This window comes from Dreissena polymorpha, chromosome 3, assembly GCF_020536995.1.
Source record: "Dreissena polymorpha isolate Duluth1 chromosome 3, UMN_Dpol_1.0, whole genome shotgun sequence".
In the NCBI taxonomy this organism is placed as follows: domain Eukaryota; kingdom Metazoa; phylum Mollusca; class Bivalvia; order Myida; family Dreissenidae; genus Dreissena; species Dreissena polymorpha.
The window spans coordinates 24,119,146-24,142,607 of record NC_068357.1 but is presented as its reverse complement, the minus strand read 5'-3'; the positions used below and the strand labels follow the sequence as shown (position 1 = coordinate 24,142,607).

General features: G+C 35.4%; 1 protein-coding gene across 1 annotated transcript in view; it reads right to left on the bottom strand.

Moving 5' to 3' along the window:
- Positions 1-8,144, bottom strand: part of LOC127873303 (serine/arginine-rich splicing factor 4-like) — a 252,711-nt gene extending 244,567 nt beyond the window's left edge. Inside the window, exon 1 of the mRNA XM_052417110.1 lies at positions 8,134-8,144. The gene's annotated coding sequence lies outside the window, so the exon portion shown is untranslated. The remainder of the gene's footprint in view (positions 1-8,133) is intronic.
- Between the last annotated feature and the right edge of the window lie 15,318 nt (positions 8,145-23,462).

Sequence of the window (23,462 nt, the reverse complement as noted above, 5' to 3'; positions counted from 1 at the left end):
AAGTGTTCATACCTAGTCAGGTTTATCTTGTCAGCAGCCATGGACTTCTTTTTATTCCCAAGCATTTTCTTTTTTTCATTTGCAAGGTCAATAAACTTAATTAAATCGTAGCCGTTGTTCAATGGATCCAGCTGATCTTTGTTTAAATGGCTGCAACAAACTAATAATCATTTTATAGTGCATAAGCGATATGTAAATATGTAATAAATTGATAATCTTTGATATCGTGTTCGTATATATGTCTCCACTAGAAGCGCCTGTTCACCTAAAATATTTTTAGAGTATTTGGTGCAAATGGAATATTTACATTACTGTATGATTGGTATGTAAAAAGGGTTCTGATGCTATTTACTATAGATGCATACATGGCATTTATATGGCTTTTATATGATTAATAATAGGGATGAAATAGGTCAATACTTGTAATGTTTATGTAATTCGCGATAGAATAAATTAAAACTAAATCAATTGCTTATTTGCTATTTTGCTACCTAATTTACTCGACTGATTGCTTTCCAGAATGTAGTGTTTAGAAACACCAAGTTAAACAATAGTATCGTTTGTTATTGAAATCTGACCAGGGACTAGACAATTTTTAAAAAGTGCGAGCTGATTTATAAAGATTGGACCAAAAAGTGACTTTTAGAGTAATCACATGTTTTTAATTTAATATAGTGACCTAGTTTCTGAGCTCACATGACCCAATTTCAATCTCAGCCTAGATTGCATTGTTCTGACCAAATTTTATGATATGAAGATAGGCCAATAAATTAAGCTAATATAAAGCGCCAACAAGCCATATAAGGAAAACTGCCCCGCCTCCCGGCGGCCATGGTTTTCATCAAACCAGAAGAACTCAACCGAGAAGTCATTAGAGCAAGTATTCTGACTAAGTTTCATTTAGATTTCAATAAAGTGTAACTTCGTGAGTATTAACATGGTCTCACTTAATCCATTTAAGGATTAATGTCCGACTCTCTAGCGGCCATGATTTTCTTTCGAACCAAAACCATTTTCGAACTCAGCCGTGCTATCTTTAGAACAAGTGTTTTGACCATGTTTCACAAAGATTGGACTATAGATGTGACACTTCTAGAGTGTTAACAAGGTTTTACTATAGTCATATAAGAAAAATCGCCCCGTCCCCTGGCAACCATGTTGTTCAAAAGATCGGAACCATTTTCAAACACGTTCAAGATATCATTAGGACACATGTTCTGACCAAGTTTCATTAAAATTGGACAATAAAAGTGGTCTCTAGAGTCTAAAGGTAAATGTTGACGATGCACGATTGACGACGCACGACGTACAAAAGGCGATCACAAAATCTGACCATGAGCACGTTGTGCTCAGGTGAGCTTAAAACAAAAGGTTCCCGGTAAGTAAATTTGAAACTTGTGAAAATTGAAAAAGAATAAACAAACACATTATTTCCAATCATTGATGAAAGCAATAAGAGGAAAAAATAAATGTAAATGTATGTTTGATTTTGTATGTATTTATACTACAAAAAGGCCTATTTGTAAGAACTTCGTAGAACTACACACCTTAACAATGTTCATTTTCAGGTTTCATTATTTTAGTTTTGGTTGTGCCTCTAACGTTCGCGTCGTATCGCTTACAATAATATTGTGTCAAAATAAGCTAACCAAAGTTTTAACTTACTGATATTTTTCGCGAGTTAAATAAACGTGTCAAGTACGTTATAGCCCCCATTCCCTAAATTTCGCAATTTAAATTTTCACGAATAACACGATGGGTCCACTTATCCACCACCCCCTTCTTGTGATGACACAGGTATTTTTTTATTGCTTTATTGACTCGTTATTGATTGCCATCGTTGATGCGGAATGTTGTTCTTAGTAGATGCAAGCGTAAATTGGCAGTATGTTGCGTGCAAAAAATATCGTATTTTTTGTTTCATGAACAAACAACCATTGTTTTTTAATGTTTAAGGTTTATCTTAAAAAAATGTATCAGGTTCACTAATCGTCTTAGTAAGTTAACCGGTAAACCTGTTGCATCCCTAAATAAAATTATTTTCACTGTCCACAAAATAAATATTTAATGGAAGACTAAACTTTCCCACACAGGGAATTTTTCAACCATGTGTTCATGTCTGAGGTCATGAAGGTGGTCTCAGAGGTGTAGTTGACCTGTTCCTTGAAAATAAGAAAAAAATGATAAAGAAAGAACAATTTCTGCGTTAAACTGCAAGTAAGACTGGCTCCATAAAGCTTTTGTCCACTATTGGTCAGTTGAATCTTGTATTTTTGTTATTGTTCAAGCTATTTAGTGTGATTAAGAATTTGTATTCCATTACAGTAATGTGTAGATAAGTGTTAAGTGGAAATACATTTCAAAAACGTAAGAACTTTGATCGTGATTTGATGTAAATAGAACAAGTTATGTGGGAAGGACAAGTTTGTGACAGACAGACCCCTCGGGTACATATTAAGAAAACTTTGTGAAGGAGTAGTATCAAACTTTCATACCAACTAAAACACCTGTCAACCATTTGGGTTCAGAAAAAAATAGATTTGTCACTGTCTTGCCTTACATATTTCAGTATGGAGCTTAATAAAAGGGCATTGGCAGGTTAGCTATACAAACTGGTTTCCCAACAATTTGAGGTTCCTACTTCTGAAGTTTTATTTTGATACCTCATATTGTAAAGAAAAGACAGAATTTCAACATTTACATTCCCAATGGGAAAAACTGAAATTATGAAGCAGCTGTTATTGCGCGTACGCGCAAAACTTCCCTTTATTGATATCAACCTACATTGTAAATTCCAATTGTATAGGTCTTACACTTTTTCACATATGCACCAGACAAAATAAAAGTATAAAAAAGAATAAAAGTATGGAAACAATAGTAACATTCAGTAAATACGGTATACCTTCATATTTAGTTTAAACTTGATATTTATTATATTTTTTAATATGCTCTAGACAATATTACAATACAGAAATATACAAAGGCTATACTTTGAAACATATGTAAATACGAGTTTGAGTTCTTGTTCATTGCACATCTTATCAATGAGATCTATCTACCTATTAAGGTAAAGTTGATACGTATTTTAGAGATATCCTCCAGACAAAATAAACAAATGTCATGATGTTCTAATTTCTAAGTCGAACAAAGGGCATACCAATTGCAACTTTTAATGTAGGATAAAAAATTCAAATGCACCATTACATATCACGAAGAACAATGTTTGCAAGTTTGAATGTCTGTCTGTCAGACAGACAGACAGACAGACAGACAGACAGACAGACAGACAGACAGACAGACAGACAGACAGACAGACAGACAGACAGACAGACAGACAGACAGACAGACAGACAGACAGACAGACAGACAGACAGACAGACAGACAGACAGACAGACAGACAGACAGACAGACAGACAGACTGACGGACGGACGGACGGACGGACGGGCGGGCGGGCGGGCGGGCGGACGGACGGACGGGCGGACGGACGGACGGACGGGCGGGCGGGCGGACGGGCGGACGGACGGACGGAAGGACAGACAGACAGACAGACAGACAGACAGACAGACAGACAGACAGACAGACACCAAACCGGGTGTGGTATTCTGAATAATGAACCATCTAAGAAGTAATCTAAAAGTAACTCTCACTCTAAGTAAAGATTTGCAGCTGTCTTAAACATTAAGATTGTTCTTATATATAATTATTTATTAATTTTGACTTTCTTTGCTGAAAGCATAAACAAGTAAATTTAACAATTACAAAACCTACAGCTGTATGTGACTTCAAATTATTTGTGTTCATTACTTATATAAATATTTTTTATTCTAAGAATGTTCAGTGGAAAATCTCTACGCTAAATAAATACATCAACTTAAACTAAGACACGCTGGTAATGCGGATACTTTGATAACAGATGGAACTTCGATAGCAGAGAACAACAAAAGCCACGCGCGAGAGGTAAGATCCTCAGTATTTTTAAAGTAATATCCTATAGATTAGTTTTTTAGACAAGGCACATGGTCGAGTTTATAAATGTTGTATCCTTTTCTATTGGGAAGATAAAAAAATATCACGGAAGAATGGTAGATTTTTCCCCCAAAAAAATAATTCGGTCGGGGGGCAGCATGAACTGGATGAACAGTTAACATTTCAACAAAATAAAACTAATTAGAAATATTGCAAGAAATTGTTTTATATTCTAGCATGTAGAGTAATCAATGTGCTTCAAATACTGAAAATTGTGAAGATAGCGCATGTTTTAATAGTTGGTATTCATCAAGTTACAGACATTTTGATTCCCGATAAAGGACACTTCGGATAACAGAGACTTTCAACAAATTTGGCACTCTGATAACCGAGTTTTACTTTCTACCTGAAATGCATTTACGGCTATTCTTACCAAACATTTATTTTGAAGTACGAATCAATGTGCATAGTCAAGAGCGACACATTGGGAATCTATGCATAACTTATTAACATACACATGTGAAATATAAACAATGGCGTTGGCTGTTTTCAAAAATCACATTACTATTAATTAATACTATTAATATTATAATTGCAATTTAAGAAAAAAATTAAAACGCTTATTTCTAAAGAAATATATTTCAAGTGACGACCGGAAATAATTGTCAACATAATGAACTTGTGTTTTTTGTGGTAACTTGAGATTCAGTGAGTTGAAAATACAACGGATCATGTGGATCAACACGATAGTGTTTAATTTTACTTATAGCAGGGCTCTGAATAACGGGACCGAAGTGGTCTTAAAGAGGCAAATAAACCTTTGTTCTTCATAAAATCATATGGTGTAAGTGCTCTTTAGAATCGTATCATCAAGACGATACTAATGCGTAGCCACAAAATTAATAAGATAATTGAAAAATCCCTTTATCTTGAGCTCTGCTTATAGGGAGCACTTTTACCCAATGATTACGTAAGCTCGAAGTGCGATTCGCCTGACCCTAAATCACTTTATTGGTTGAGTTAACAGAAATTCGGAGTGATGTTTCTGTGCTGGCCATTATGAAATAGTGACCTTCTTGGTGGAGTTTGGTTGTGATGTCAACTCACCGGACAGTGATGGGTGGTCAATAGCTTTGAAGGTGGCGCTTTCTGATGTTGGAATGTATGGGAGTTTAGTATGGGAATGTATGATATGGGTTGGATAACTTAATGGGGTTCCTTAACAGTAGGTGTCACTTTGTAATGTTGGAATGTATTGTAGTTTTGTAAATGATGTATGTTATTGGTTGGATAGCTTCCTGGGAAATGTTGTAGAAGATGTTATCTTTGTGGACATTAACTGGACATAATTATGTTTTTAAAAATTCGTAAAGAATTTGGACTGATTTTGTAAAATGTAGTATGAAAATAAGGATATTTCTAACTTTCTTACCTTAATATGTTTACAATTATTTTACAATGGTCCACGGGTATTTATTCAAACTTAAATATAAACTTTGAATGGGCAGCTTAGTTTCTAGTGTACAAGGTGCAACTGCTGAAATTGTCATACATGAAGCATTCCGAGTTAACTACATACATTTAATGCATTACCCGTTTATAATTTAGCTTCCAATATCTTTCCCAGGTATTCAGGAGAAGCTGGGCATCATCAACAATGGTGCGGTGTTCGCAGTGTTTGACTACAGCAAGGATAACACAGATGAGCTTGATCTTGCAATCGGGGACAAGTTTACAGTTCTCAAGAAAGGGGACGAGCATGAGAAGGACTGGTGTTGGGCCCGCAAAGACGCGGAGGAGCTGTATGGATACATACCTAAGAACTTGCTAGTGGTAAGCATATGGAGTTATTTGTTACAGTTTTAACCCTTTACCACTCAGTACACTATTTGACGCATTTCTAGTCCCTTAGAAAATCTGTTAAATGTTTATTTACAACAGGTTATATGGTTTAATTCCAAAGAACCTGCTTACGTTAAGGCCAAAAAACGATTTGTGTTTCTGTCAACTATCCAACAAAGTTAAGATGGGCCCAGGATTGCGTTGTAGTAAATAAACTTGTTCAATACACATTTTAGTGTTACCAAACCAACACTATACAAAGTTCTTCTGAAAACACTTCACATTAAAAGCTTTAGATCTGGAGTGTATGTTATGTTGAAAGGATTGGGCTGACATACAACACAAAATTAGTTTTGACCCTACAATCAATCTTGATTCACAAATGTGTATCATAGTTCTGATTGGGCAATCTCTTGTACTAGCAGAGATCTATCAATTGAAAAACAAAGTTTATTGAACATTGTCAAACTCGTCAACATTCTTTTGTTTGTGTCGTTCCAGCTCACACCGAGGGTGATTCCCAAGGAACAGCCAAATGGTGATGTCTGAAGTCTTCAGGCCACTACAGACCATTGCCCATTCACAGCGTTGACCATATGCAACAAAGCAAGCCAGTCTTTCCTATCAACGAACAATATTTCATATGTACATGATATTTCTGCAGTCTATGCATGCTTGAAAAATTTATCGAAAGCAGTCATCACATTGATTGTTGTCTGTCCACCCATGTGCATTATAATGCAATAGTGATATGCAACACTTTCATTAGCAAAACTATTCAGTGCTGTATTTCATTTCACTTGCTCTTTGCTGTTGAGATAGTAGTTAAAGTGCACACAGGAATAATGAAATAATGTGAATACTTACTGTATGAAGAGGACTTAAAAATTACTTTGCTTTCGATAAAATTTCAAACTGTAGATGTATGATTAAGTAAAAATTATGATTTTTGTCTTTAAATAATCCTGCAATAACAACATTTGAAAGCAACATTATTTGAAGAGATGAATATTTTAATTTGTATTTGCATACTAAAGGAGTGGAAAACTTTCGTTTTGAATCAGGCATCATATGCAATTCAAATATGGTCTGATACATATAGCTTTCATTGATAAATCATTCATAAATGTTTGAAACATATAATTTCTTTGTCTGTAGAGTATAAAACACTAATGTAAATCAGAGGCTATGAATTTATAATTTATTGAGAAAGGGAAGTTACTCTTACAGTACAACTGGATTATTGCATTCAGTATTATGTGCTAATTATTTGTACCATTTTGTACATTGATGAAAACATATTTTGAATAAAATCATATATATTAGTAGCTAGAAGACGTGTATTGTTATGATATCATTCCTGCATTTATCCTTTTTGATTTGGAATTGAATTTTATTTTAAATAATTTTATTGTACAAATTTATATTTTTTATTAATGTTTTGTAAGCTTAAGTATTTTAATGCATTATTTTTTTATGAATGTTTATCATTTAAAAAGTTGTGGTTTGTTTTCATGAATTTGTATTATTTTTCTAAAAAAAAAACTGGCTTTATTCTTATATATTATTTCATTTGACTTTGATTTTTTTTCATTTGAAGATATTATTACACAACACATTCATGAATTGAACTTATGCATACACAAATACGTTCTGTGATTTCAATTATTTGAAATAATCTTGTTAACAATTGCTATTTGACTCTGCCAGATTTGAATTTTGAAAACGATTTTGTTAAACAAAAATAAATTGGTTAAAAAATTATCAGCATTGTGTTTGGCACATGTTCAAATTGTTGCTTAAAGTATGAAATAATAACTAAATAACACGCATTAATTACATTTTTGTGTAGATAACGTTCCTTGATTCTAACCTGTTTAACTATTCAAACCATATTTTTGTATGGAATACCTCATTAAAGAAAACTGTCAAAGAAAGATCAATAATGTGTACCCAGTTTTAAACAGATATTGGTTAAACAATAGAATATATTACAATTATTGCAATGTGTTACTTATATGCTTTCATTTATTCATCACTATCACATTATTATATCATAATGTAGTTATAGACAACAGATCTTTATTGTATTATGATTTTAGTATTTGTTTAATGTGAAACACAATGCATGAGTCAAATATGATAAAACATTGAAACTGGAATAACATGGTTTGTGTTGTGTATGATTGAATAGCAGGGTGGGGCTTCCTGTTCTCGTTTCACACGACCATTGAGTTTCAATCTTTGGTGGGTAACAAAGGAATTTAAGATGTGTATGATTTCAAATACTTTAAAACATCGAATGGCTCATGGAAAGGACATTTTAAAGTTGTGCTGCTATTCAGACGTCAGTCTTCTCAGAAAAAAAATGTATGCGGTATAATGTGTATCTACTCCTATATGTGCAAAACATATAGCTGATAATAATTCAGATTGGTCCAGAAGGGACTTTTCTTCTTCTTTTCATGAACTAATGCGGTTTTACTTGATATGTTATGTTACATATGGTGACCACGAGTTTGAACATTGATAAGACGCTATCATAAACTAAGAAGCAATGATGCTTGTGAGTTGGGGATAATGATTTGGTTTTTGGAACTTATCTTGGAATATGTTTACTATATAGCATAGTCGTGTATGGATTTCTATTAGCTTATGTTCAAATAACACCAAATTGCACCGCCTATCAACATATCAATATAAAGAAAAACAGTGCAATCCAATTGCTTAGAGTCTAGGTGTGTCCACCGCTCCGTTTAAACTATTATTTACCATCTTTGCGATCTATGTACTTGCTACATCCGTCTATTAAACTATATGTGCAATCGCGCTACAACACTTATTATTACTCCCCGTCCGTCCAATATATATTTTCAGCACCATAGCCTGCAAAGGTTACATTTCCATGTATCACGTTCGCATCCTTACTGATGCGGATTATGTACGGTTTCCATGCGTATGCGGCGATTCAATGTGTCTGCACCAGACCGAAAACAAGCTCGTCTTCCGTGATGTAATTAAATGTTAAAAACGTGTATTCTTTATGTCAATGTTCTTGATAACATACCGTTAGTAAGGACTTGCCGATCATGATAACTAACTACAAACTGAAACATTTACGCTGCTAGGATTGGATGGATATAACTTATAGTTATAGGTACGGGATTGATACGTTCAAATTACATGAGGATATTTATTTAAGCAACCGCCCTTAATACTATGTTATTCACATTCAGCTCTGTTATTAATGTTTGTCCTCTTAATGAAGATTTGCTGTGAACATTTATTTAGAATAAGATCATTTTGGATTCGTTATAAAGCTACATATTCTTTCATTACTAGTGAACAATGTAGTTTTTTTTCCAGTTTTTAAAAAATGTTTAATAAAATGTGCCGCATTAAACATATTTTATTCAATAAGGCTTTCGTGATTAAGTTATTACTATTTACTGATCCATTCTTTGGTATAAAAATGTTGCGAAACAGGTATATTTGCAGTATTGGACATTACAGCGAGTGCAAACATACATTTACAAGTTATGACACAAGAAATTGAAAGTCTTTTACTTGTAAGATTCCGATGGAAATGTCTGGTAGCATTATTTCGAGATTCTAACGACTGTTTTCATACCATATACTGGGGCAACGTACGAAAGGGCCATAACTCTCTAAATAAATCAACTAACCAGAACCCACTAATAACATGCGCATCTCCTCAAGGTAGTTAAGCTTCCCATAAAACTTCACTGAAGAACAGTCAGTAGTTGGGGAGAAATAGCCCGGACAAGAATTGCACTATATGTACAGTTTATAGAAAGTTTCAAAGGGCCATAACTCTGTGAAAAATCATCCGACCATAACCGGCTGATAATATGCACATCTTCTGTTGGTAGTGAAGCTTCCCATAAAGTTTCATTGAATTCCAGTGATAAGTTGCTGAGAAATAGCTCGGACAAGAATTGCACTATATGTACAATGGAAAATTTCAAAGGACCATAACTCTGTGAACAAGAAACCGTCGGAGACGGGTGATGCTCCCCAATTTTTGTTTTGTCACAATATTGCACTATATATTCAGATTTAAGGAAACGTCTTGAGGGGCATAACTTTGGACAAAATAATACGATGGATGGTTTAGCAACTTAAAACTTTCAAAGGGCCATAACTCATCTAACCAGAACCCACTAATAACATGCGCATCTCCTCAAGGTAGTTAAGCTTTCCATAAAGCTTCATTGAAGTCCAGTCAGTAGTTGGGGAGAAATAGCCCGGACAAGAATTGCACTATATGTACAGTTTATAGAAAATTTCAAAGGGCCATAACTATGTGAAAAATCATCCGACCATAACCGGCTGATAATATGCACATCTCCTGTTGGTAGTTAGCTTCCCATAAAGTTTAATTGAATTCCCGTGATAAATTGCTGAGAAATAGCTCGAACAAGAATTGCACTATATGTACAAAGGAAAATTTCAAAGGGCCATAACTCTGTGAAAAATCATCCGACCATAACCGGCTGATAATATGCACATCTCCTCTTGGTAGTGAAGCTTCCCATAACGTTTCATTGAATTCCCGTTATAAGTTGCTGAGAAATAGCCCGGACAAGAATTGCACTATATGTACAATGGGAAATTTCAAAGGGCCATAACTCTGGGAAAAATCATCCGACCAGAACCGGCTGGTAATATGCACATCTCCTCTTGGTAGTGAAGCTTCCTATAAAGTTTCATTGAATTCCGGTAATTTGTTGCTGAGAAATAGCCCGGACAAGAATTGCACTATATGTACAGTTAATGGAAAATTTCAAAGGGCCATAACTCTGCGAAAAATCATCCGACCAGAACCCCCTGATAATATGCACATCTCCTTTTGGTAGTGAAGCTATCCATAAAGTTTAATTGAATTCCGGTCATTAGTTGCTGAGAAATAGCCCGGACAAGAATTGCACTATATGTAAAGTTAATGGAAATTTCAAAGGGCCATAACTCTATGAAAAATCATCCGAACAGAACCGGCTGATAATATGTACATCTCCTCTTGGTAGTGAAGCTTCCCATTAAGTTTAATTGAATTCCGGTCATTAGTTGCTGAGAAATAGCCCGGACAAAAATTGTGCACGGACGGACGGATGGACACACGGACGGACGAAGCGGCGACTATATGCTCCCCCCCAAAATATTTTGGGGGAGCATAAAAATACGAGTGCACCTAGCATGAGCACGGATGGTCGAGTGGTGTAAGCGGGAGACTTTTACATCCAGGACTCCAGGGGTCAGTGGTTCGAGTCCAGTTGAGGGTTCCTTTTTTTCTTTGTTTAATTGTATTCTTGTTTTTTTACTGGAGATTTTTAGGTCAAATGTTTAAATTTATCAATATAAAGCATTTAATGATACAGTTCAATACATGCCAAAATCTGAGAAAAGGCCCCTTAAACATTCAAGCCATATTTGAACATCACACGTACCGGAATATGCAATCTGTGGTTAAATCCTTTGATGTGTAGACGTATTATGAAGCCCAGCCTGTGTAGTTTTCCATCTATTATAAAAAAGCATTAAATATGATTCCTTCCGTTTACTCTAACGACCTAAATAATAACCTAATAGAGCAGTTTATTTAACTTTTCGCATATTGTGTGTATAATTAAGCGTTTTTATTACAATATAATATTGTTTTTTGAATTTAATAAGCATTTTGTTATAATAATGCCCGTCTTAAATCATCTTTTAAGGATAAAGTTGATATGTTTTTTTAAATTATGTTTAAAAAGAAAATATCTTAAGTGATCCGAAAAAAGGAAGCACAGATAATATACAATGTCAGTTGAGTGCGCTGCCCCGAGACTCTGTCATTAAAAAAAAACACACTTGAATATCCACCAAGAATGCACTGTCCGGTGATAATGTAGATAATAAACAAACAACTTAAAAATTATTTATTCCTTTAAAATGGAAGGGCTTTCAAATTGAAAGTTTTTCAAAATTCCTACCTCACGGTTCTTTGCCACGTCCCACAATGCCATAGCTTTGGAAAAGGTCTTTTCCAAATTGGCAAATTTATTTTCTGTCAATATATTTAAAGACTGTGCTTATAAGCAACACAAAATATGGCTTATAATAAAGAACAAATTAAATCATTCTGGACGAACAGCTTTGAAATATTACTAAGTTGGGTTAAATATCACTGATATCTTATTAGGCCATATGAACCTCAATTATCGCACCCCATTCTTCTTTTAAACTCAAACAGTTCGCCCAGCGCAGTATTCTCTTCTTTCTGTGTAGGAACTATCAGATACAGAGACTTAACGAAAGCTAAAAAATGCCCAACACGATAACATGCACTGTGTCGTAACTGCTGTTGGAACCAAAAGCAATAGCACACATTAATATAGTTGCAGGACTTAATTTTCCTTTTGAATAACCCGTCAATTTCCAGATTTTAATTTTGCATCGCACTTGATGATTTCGGCGAAAGACCCATTTTGTATGCTCTAAAGAGCCCCGAAAGCCATGTGTCACGCTGAAGTTATATTAAAGTTGTCGGGTCAATATATGAAAAAATACCACTCAACCCCCCAAAAATTGCTACAAAACGTATTTTAACTGATCCTTGTAGGGTAGAATGTCCTTTATAACATATAAAAAGTTTACCAAATTCGCACCACAGGAAAGTTGTTTCTTTCAAGATGGCGCCCAAGATGGTCACCAAAACCTATTAATATTAATTAACTATGTGAGTATATCCACTCAAATTTCATGAGTTTGGTGTCTTAAGTTTTAGGGGACAAATAACACATTAGGCTAATAACAAAATTTGTAAGTACATAACGTAACAGAGAAATCCAACATGGGGTCCAAAGGACCGCTAAAACAATGACCGTAAGTGCATAACTATTGACTCAAACGTGTTATTCTTTTTCGCAATTTTATAATTAATAGATTTTAGTGTTTTGTTTTGAATAGTAAACGCTTGTATTACCTTGTATTCCGTTATTGAAGCTTGAGCATCATAAACAACAAAATATAACAAGAGATGTGTTTATCAGAAACACAATGCCCCCTACTGCGCCGCTTTGATTTATATTTTTATTATATCCCATTAAAATAGGGATGGCATCGAATACCTATATCGGTATTCGAATATTCGCAAATCCATTCAATCGAATATTCGAATATTCGCATAAAACGGCTGGCTGGATATAACTTCTATTACTCAGTTGGGATATTTAATTTAAATTCACACAGAAATACAATTGAATATACAACTGTTGTGTTGAGAAATAGAAAGAAAATGTAGCTTCATTGTAAAAACAAACTTTGATAAAGCCTATTTGAGCGAAATATAACAGAAAAGATTGAAACTTGTTTGTGTTTACTTCCATTGCTTTGTAAGTTATATATGTAGGCTGAATACGAGACTGTTTGTTAACGTTGCTATCAAATAATGGTATCGCTGTCGGCTAATACTATGACCGATACTGTAATCGGGCACAAATAGAAGAAAAAATATCATGTTATATCATTTTATTTTTTTTTGAAATTTTAAAGTTACGATTGCGTGAACATTTTTATAAAGAAACATATCATAAGGCATGCAAAGTACACCAAATATTCAAGAACAAATATAAGGAAAAACATCATGTCATAGAATTTTATTTTGCTTTATAACGTACTTAAATGCCAAAACGACACACTCTTGTCATTTTTCGCGCCGAACCATTGATGCACCTTCTTTGCAAAATTAACAAGCACACTACTAACACAAAGTTGTATTTTCCAAACGAGAATAATGTCATATGTCGTTGCCTAGCCGCCCGATGCCGGTTAGAAACCAAGAAATGCGCCTCGATGTAGCATTCTAACACAGCACGTGCCAAATTTCATATATACAGAAAAGAAAATCGTCAATAAGTTATTCTGGAATAATTATGGGCGGAGCTTATACACTGAAAGCATGCTCTGTAACTAAACAATACATACCGATACATTGTCCACCAGCGTAATAATCCGGTATTTTATGAATGAAAGTCGGAGATCTGATCGACAGATCAGCTGAAATATAAATTATGCGCAAATTGAGTAATTCACTCATTTTAATGGCTGTTCATACTGTGATCACAGAAACCAAATTATTATTCGCCAGTCAAATAAAGCCGTTAATTGGCACTCCAATGACAAACAACAGTTCGGGGCCTTTCTTAGGGTGTGTATATTGCATTGCAAAATCAACGCTGATACGGACCGCGTTATCAGTTTGACCAGGTATGTGTATTAACGTACTAATACACATACCTGGTTTGACACGGAGAACGTCACATCAGACATGTTAATCCCAAGTGATTTCGGTAACCAATTAGTAAGCGGCTCGCAGGTCATTACATATTAAGGCAATTACGTTTGAAAAAAAAATGCGAATGTGCGAATATCAATTCTGTTATTCGAATACTGACCATTCAATCGAATATTCGAATAATTTCGCCATCCCTACTTTAAAAATATTACTTCCCCTGTGAAAATGCTCTGTACCTGCCAAATAAAATTATCTCTCTTTAAAGCTTGTTACTTCCATTTGATTTGTTTTTTTACCTTTGACCTTGAAGGATGACCTTGACTTTTCACCACTAAAAATGTGCAGCTCCATTAAATTCACATGCATGCCAAATATCAAGTTGCTATCTTCAATATTGCAAAAGTTATGGCCATTGTTAAAGTTTTCGGACGGACGGACAGACAGACGGACGGTAGGACTGACGGACAGTTCAACTGCTATATGCCACCCTACCGGGGGGCATAAAAACAGACCACCATTGTACAAACATATCAGACCTGCGTGAGCTAATCACTGCAGCCTCATGCTTGTTTGTTTTGTAGGGTTGCTTCAACAATGCCATTATGTTAGGCCCTTTGTGTGTAAATTGCAGCATTTCAAATTAGAGCATTAAACAAGTTATTATTGTCTCTTTTTGTCATTAATGGTTAAAAAATGAGTGCAGGCACATCAAGGCAAGATTTGTGTCCAATATGCAAGGAGGTGAATGAGATTTCAACTGGGGTGCTATTCAGTGGAAGGGATTGAAAGGAATAAAGGAAGCAAGTGTGATGCGGAAGTATTATCTTGTAACTTAGGCTGGCACTAAAGAACATTAAAATGTCGTCAGCAGTACACAAGTGATAAGAAAATTAAACGTTATGCTGCAAAGCAAAGTAACTGTTGTAGTTCTGTACAAAAGAGAACCACAAGGCAATCAAGTGGGGGTTTTGAAGGTCATAAAGACTGCAAACTCTGTGGATGTATGGTTAAATTGGACACAGGGCATTTTGGCTGGGTATGTACTGACCAATTTGTGTAAGAGGCTTATGATTCCCGTTAAGATATCATTCGGTTATTCTATGGAAAAGACACAAGGCGCAAGATTGCGGAAGTTGGTCATGCCATTATTGAAGCAGTTCGTTCACAAGCTGTCATTATAAGAAGGACTTGCTGTTCAATTCAATCATTTACAACGTCCGAAGGACGAATTTTCTGATAACGCAAAAACAGGCCACAGAGCTGAGCACTTGAAATAAGAAAAAATCCTTTCTTGGAGTTCTGGTTCAAGGCATGCTTGCACTGACGTAGTATTCGAGGACCTGACGCGATTTCTAGATTATGACAAGAGGGTCGATATTTTGTGTCTCATTCAGCTTCAAGCAAGCAACACCAAATTGGCAGGGTATGATGCATATTTTGCCGCAGGAAAGCTATCACCCTGAACAGACATCAGTCAAATTATTGCCTATAATCAATTTTATTCTGGGGATATGTCGTGCATTATGTCAACATTAGACTCTGTTTGTAACCTTGCCATGAATCACAACCTTCCTACCATGTTAACGTCCGACAAACCCTTGTATTGGAAGGCTGCCTAAATCATCATTGATGTGCCACAAAGTAGATGCATGAAAAGTATTGTTCTGATGTTGGGGTGTTTTCATACACTCATGAACTTGCTGGGGGCCATAGGATTTATCATTGAAAGAACCGGTCTAAAACATACTTGAGACTGTTTATGGGGAAAATGCCATTGTGCACATAATGACAGGGAAAGCTCTTCAGACGGCTTTGCGGGGCCATTTTCGTGTTGACAAGTGCCTACACAGCAAGCTCATAACAGGAAGATCCCGAGATTCTGATACTGCTTGTTGAGGCAGAGGAGTTGTACTCTTCCATTCTTATGGGCGAGGCGACCCAGATGCTTAATGTTTTGACATTGGCATCAAACTCTAGACAGCTACAGAGAAGAAGAAACATGAACTTGCCAAACCACAAAGACAAGCCAATTATTGCTGTACTAACACTTTATGGTAGGAAAGGCCAGGATGATGATCAAGGCGGGTTGTACTGGTTGTTGGATGATACCTTTGCAGGCAGTATCCAATTGTCTTTCCGTCGTGCTGCAGCTGGGTACTTCAATTACCTGCGATCTGCTTTAAAGTATCTTCAGCCAATGAGCAGCCTATATAAAAACAAACTCAGATGAGGTCTCTTAAGGACACATGTTGTCTCAGTCGCGGCAGTGGGTACAACGATGAAATGCAAAACCGCTGGGCCCTCACTGCACCTGTAACATCCGAGTACAACAGTGCGATGCAGGATTTCACAGAACTGGCCTATACTACAAGTCCACAACACAAAGACTCAACTGAGGTGCGGATCAAAAGAGATGCTTCTGATCTCAAGAAAATGCAGGCACAGATTACAACCTGCTTGACCATACACAGCTGACCCTCTTCGAAAAACATTGTCAATTGGATAGTGGCTCGATCAGATGTGAATGTTCATGCATTTCCAGAGGTTGGGAACAAGATCGTAAGAGATAGCATAGGAAAGTCGACCTTTGTTGTATAAATCTAAGAGAAAAGACAGATACCAAAATCTTTGGAACAGCTCTGCTGTTAAGATTGCTAAAAACTGTGCTTTTTATCCTACCCTTCTGTTTCAGCGTTTCCTGGTAGGGTCAAAGTCTGGAGATCTTTCCTTTGAAGACATTTTGTCGTATGAACGAAGACCCCATCCTCCTTCCCTCTTTGAAGCCAAGAACATACGTCATAAAGCAGACGAACCTCAAATCATTAAGTCAATTAGAGATCAAGCTGTGAACGTATCAAGTGAGGGTGTGATGAACTGTATTATTGAATCATATTGTTATGTACTTGATGGTGGCTCTTTGCTTCATCGTTTACATGAAAAACAAGAGCGACACACCCAACGCAATAGCCGAGTCTAATGCAGATTTCATGGACAAGCAACAGCGGTGTTTGATGGCTACGAAGACGGTCCTTATATCAAAGATATCACACACCAGAGACGAGAACCAAAACGTGAATCCGAGTATGGGTTTGAACAAAGAGCAGAATGATCATGCACAAATGAGGACTTTGTTTCTCGTGAAAAAAACAAGGCATGAAAGATTGCTCTGACCAGCACAGCTCTGACTAAAAGGGGATGTTATGTCCTTGTGTCACCAGGGGATGCAGACGTTGATATTGTTAAAGCAACTGTGGAATGATCCCACCCATAGCCCCATAACGCTAATAGGCGAGGATACAGATTGTGTATCAGGTGATAGTGGGCAGCTAAAGTCATGAATTGGATTTTATGATGAATCAACTGTTAAGTGATATCAACAATTCAATCAAAGTGTTCTTTGTCTCCAAAACTATGGCGTTGTACATTAAAATCACCACCTTTGAGTCAAACGTTATTGACTTGTGATCCTTCTCATTGTTGCGGTAACTATAATTGGCGGTCATGTTGGATTTATGTGTTTCATAATATACTTACACTACGTCTGATGATCTTAAAGTGTTCTTTGGTCCTCGAAACCTGGGAATAGACATCAAAATCATCAACTTTGAGTGGAAAGTTACATAGTTATGATCATAAATAGGTTTTGGCGGCCGTCTTGAAAAAATCATTATCCGGAGGTCCTATTTCGGTAAACTTTTGATATATTATAAAGTACGTGCTACCCTACCAGGATCAGTGAAAATACCTTTTGTAGCAATTTTGGGGGGGGTCAAAGTGTATATTGACCTGACTAAAGGGGCCTTTTCACGATTTTATAAATTGACAAAATTTAAAAAAGTAGTTTTAGATTCGCAAAATTTCGTTTTAGTTATGATATTTGTGAGGAAACAGTGATACTGAACATTTACCACGCTCTCAAATAGCCATTATATGCATATTTTGACGATTTAACAACATAAAAAGTATAAAGCGTTGTAACGCGAAACGATTGAATAATTTGGAGAGTTCTGTTGTTGTCGTTATATTTTGTGAAACTACGAGGAGTGCTTTTATAAAGTATAAAATACATCCTACATTGTATGAGGACGGATGGCCGATGGTCTTAATAGTAGACTTTTTTCTCCAGGACTCCAGGGATCAGTGGTTCGAGCCCTGCCGAGGGTTACTTTTTTGTCTTTTTTTAAATTTTATTCTTGATTTTTTACTGGAGCTTTTTAGATCCAATGTTTACATTTATCAATATAAAGCATTTAATTACACACTTTAAAACAGCCAAAAATCTGTTAAAAGGCCCCTTTAATTGTTTGTCTTCCAGCTAGATAGCACGCGGGTATCATATAACCATTCACTTAGAATTTTAAAGTAGAGTATCAAAGTCGTTGAATTGATGTCCCCGCCAAACAAATTATGTTTATAGAGGTCACCGTGGTGTAATGGATATGGTGTCCGCCTAGCGACCGGGAGGTCACGGGTTCAATCCCTACCGTGGGAGTGTTCTTACGATCCCCCCCAAAGACACCAAGTACTGGTTCTAGGCCCAGGAAACGGTCATATAAGCCTTAGGCTTTTAATGCAAATGAGCTAAAATAAATAGGTTTAAACTAAATAAACTATGTTTATGGATGGATCCCTTAATATACGATATAATCATTAAATCCATGTAATAATGTGTAGGGTAATAACTCTTATTTCAGAAAGTGTAGGATTATGGTTCTTGTGCAAGGTAATTCTTCTCATTGATATCTATACATTCACGAAGTTTCATGTTGAAATTTTGTATCGCATATGAGAAATGGCCCTAAAAGTTACATCATACGAGTACAGCAAAGGTCAATAACTCTAATTTAAGAAAGTGTAGGGTTAAGGTTCTTGTGCATGGCACTTCTTGTCATTAAACTCTTCACACCGATGCATTTTCATAATGAAATCTTGTAACGTGTGTAAGATAAAGCCCTGAAAAGCTACATCATACAAAAGCAACAAAGGGCATTAACTCTAATTTAAGAAAGTGTAGGGTTATGGTTCTTATTCTAGCACTTCTCCTTATTGGTATCAATTTACCCATAAAGTTTCATGTTGAAATGTGTATGGTATCTGAGATATAGCCCTGAAAAATTTATCAAACACACATCAAACAAAGGGCAAGTTATTACCGGTATTTAAGAAAGTGTAGGGTTATGATTCTTGTGGATGGCACTTCTTATCTTTACACCCATGAAGTTTGATGTTGATATCAAATATAGAATCTGAGTTATAGCCCTGGAAAGTCTTTTACAGACGGATTGACGGACGGACGACGCCACTTCTACACTCGATCACCAGTAAGTATATCTGCATTTTTGTTACCCCCCCCCCCTTTCTATGCCATCCCTGTAGGAATTTTCTCTATAATAACCGTTTTCCGTAAGTTTTTTCCCGTTTTTCATGCAACGCTTTCAGATATTGGGTTGATCTTTAGTATGTGGGTCTACCTACATGAGCTTCCGGAGGGTTTTTTACGCGACGCTTAAAGATTTTAAGCTGATTTTTGGTATGTGAGTCAACCTACATTAGCTACATGTGAAATGTGAAATTCGTTTGTTTGATTTTTTTAAATATAATAACCGTTTTCCGGAGGTTTTTACGGAACACTTTCAGATATTGAGCTGATATATGTGGCCTACACATATTCTTGGAAATTACCTTGGAATCTCTTTAACTAATATAATGTACACAATATTTTCCGGTAAATTAAATAAACGATTATAAGAATGGGCGGAAGAAAACAATACATTTGATGAATCTCAAGCAGGCTTTTGGACCGGCTATTCAGCTATAGATAATGTGTTTTGCATTCAAGCGATCATGGCTCAAGAATATTTGTCAAAACGTGGGGTAGATTCTATTGCTTATATATAGACTCTAGAAAGGCATTTGATAAACTAAACCACTATATAATGTTTCAAGCACCTAACAGAAAGATAATTTAATGTAAATTCTTAAACGAACTAAAATATGTACAGCTCACTCTATCCCGTGTTAAATGGGCCATTTTACGTTTTGGTAAATTGACAAAATTAAAAAAAGTTTATTCAGATTCGCAAATTTTCGTTTTAGTTATGATATTTGTGAGGAAATAGTAATACTGAATTGTTTACCATGCTCTTAAATATACATTTTATGCATGTTTGACGATTTGAAAACCTGAAAATTATAAAGCGTTGCAACGCGAAACGATTAAATTATTTGGAAAGTTCTGTTGTTGTCGCGGTATTTTTTGAAACTACGAGGATTGCTTATATAAGGTAAACAAATACATTCCTTTATAGCATGAGCACGGATCGCCGAGTGGTCTCAGCGAAAGACTTTTTACTCTAGTACCCCAGAGGTCAGTAGTTTGAGCCCAGTTGAGGGTTACTTTTTTTCTTTTTTTAATTGTATTCTTGTTTTTTAATGGAGATTTTTAGGTCCAATGTTGCAATTTATCAATTTAACGCATTCAATGACAAACTTCAATATATGCCAAAATCTGTGGAAAGGCTCCTTTAAAGTACATAATACAGCCGTCACTAATTGTGCTAGGAAATATAGAAACAATTTTCAAATTTCTATATCAGAGTTTTTTAAATGTAATATTGGTACCCGTCAGGAGGACAAGACCAGTTTTACCATTTTTGCTCTATTTAAAGATGAATAATCAGTAATGCTGCGTGAAACATGTGGGTCTGGATTTAAAAAAAAATGAAATACCGGACATTTTATGCGGACGATATTGCAAGCTGTGCGGGAACGGCCTGTAAACTCCAACAACAGTTAAACGTAGGTAATCAATTTTGCATGAACACCGGAATTGAGATAAATTAAGATAAAACTGCAATAGTTTTTTTTTGAAATGGCGGGCCTTTAAGAAATTACTAGCGCTGATCATATAAATACAACTTGCGCATATAAATACATGTGATTATTGTTCACAAATTATCGTGGAATGCGGCGCAAGATAAACTGAGCCCATAAGCACAATAAGCAATATTCACAATTTATAGCCTCTAAAGGACTTTTGGAAACTTTCCTATTAAAGAAATGTTTTTACTTTTTGATAGGATGGTCAAGCAAATATTGTGTTAAGGCTCACATATATGGAGATATGAATATTTCAAATGCCATTTAAACTTTCCTAAATAAATTTTGTAAACGCCATTTGCATGTCAGGAAAACTACTAATACCTGTATCGCCCTTGGTGAATGTGGCCGACTACCCTTATCCGTGAAATATTTTGTTAATTGCATTATATATTAGTGTAAACTGTTAATGATGTCTAATAACAGATTTCATAAAAGAATAATATAATATGGTAATATTAATTGATAGCGCCGGGCGTACTTGCTAGGCACCGAATGTAAAATCTTTAATATTTAGATATGGTTTGGGGTTCGTCTGGATCCGTCAGGATGTTAGCAACGTAGATTTATTTTTATGCAATTTTCGTCAATTTCGTCTTACGTATAATTGATTGCGTCACCCAACATTGGCACAATGATATCTAGAGGTAGCCATTATAAGAATTATAAGTCCCTACTTAACACCGAAAGGTATTTGCAGTTGGAAATTCCGCTAAAATATCAGAAAGCCTTTGCAAAGTTTAGGTGCTCCAATCACAAATTAAATATTGACGTAAGTTGGCAGTTACATGTTGCATATAATTTGAGAATTTTTAATTTTTGTTTTAACGAAAATAATGTATCTTTAATTGATTGAGAATACCATGCGTTTTTTTTACTGTACTAATGATGTTGTCCGTAGATAATTTATATATACCGGTAACTGGTATATGGGGCTAAATACTGTGCATGGCTTTTGTAATCTGATGAGCAAAACAGATAATGACGCACTATTGAAATTATGTTTGTATGTGCATCATTTTTTGAACAAAATTTAATAAGCTGATATATGTTAAATCTTACACGAACACCATCAAGTATTGTCAAGTATTTCCTGTGGTGTCCCACAGGGCTCCATTCTTGGTCCCTTGTTATTTTTAATCTACGTAAATGATATGTCAGCTGTTGTTAAACATAAATTACTCTTGTATGCTGATGATTCTGCCATTTTAGTTTCGGATAAAAGTATATCTACGGTTGAGAAGATGCTTAGTGATGATCTAAAGCAAGTCAGTGAATGGTTAATTGACAACAAACTGTCATTGCACCTAGGTAAGACCGAATCAATTCTGTTTGGTTCACGGCAGAAACTCAGGTCACAATCCTTTCTAAATATTTCATGTGATGGAACACCCATTTCATCTACATCATCAGTCAAGTATTTAGGGGTTACAATTGATCAAAATTTGTCTTTTACTTCTATGGCAGAGTCAGTCATCAAGAAGGCCAATGCAAGGTTAAAGTTTTTATATCGAAAAAAGGAATTTTTATCCACAGATACTAGAAGGCTTCTAGTCATGTCTTTAATTCAGTGCCACTTTGACTTCAGTTGCTCTGTTTGGTACACTGGTTTAACTCAAATGTTGAAATACAAGTTACAGGTCACCCAAAATAAACTTATCAGGTTCATATTAAATTTACATCCTAGGTCTCACATTGGTAAAGAACATTTTACTAGACTTAACTGGTTGCCTATTGAAAGTCGAGTAAACCAGATCACACTTTGTCATGTTTTTAAAATAAGCTCTAAGTTGGCTCCGCTATATATGGAAGATAATTTTACTCCAGTCAGTAATATTCACAATAAGAATACTAGGTTCAGAGTTAGAACACAGTCAGACTCTCCTAATACTGACATAAACATGCATGATTGCAATAGGTTTGCCATTCCAAGGGTCAAGGGTTCTGGCAAAAAGTCATTTGCTTTCAATGGGTGTACTCTCTGGAACTCTCTTCCTCAGCATATCAGAGATGCCAAAAGTATTCCATCTTTTAAACACAGTGTTAGGGAGCATTTTTTAAGCCAGATAGATTTTTAATGTGCATCTCTTTAAGATTTCTTACTGTTGATTTAACTTGAATGTCAATATGGATAGATTTATTGTGTCTTATCTAGTTGCTGTATGATTATTCTTTAGCTTGGCAAATAATTTTATGTTAATTTTTAAACACTTAAATTGTGATAACTTCTTAATAATTGTCTAGTCTAGAACTTATCAGAATATATTCTATGCATTTAGGTTAGTGTAACTTAAATATGTCACATGTCTTTCATTATTATTCACTGTGATATTACTATATACTGTGATATAAAACGTTGTCTCCTATGTCATACAATATTATAACTAAAGGACCACAATGGAAATAAGGGTTTAATTGCAAACCCTTTATTGTGCAATCCTTAACGTATAATGTTGATTGACATGGCTTTGTTTATA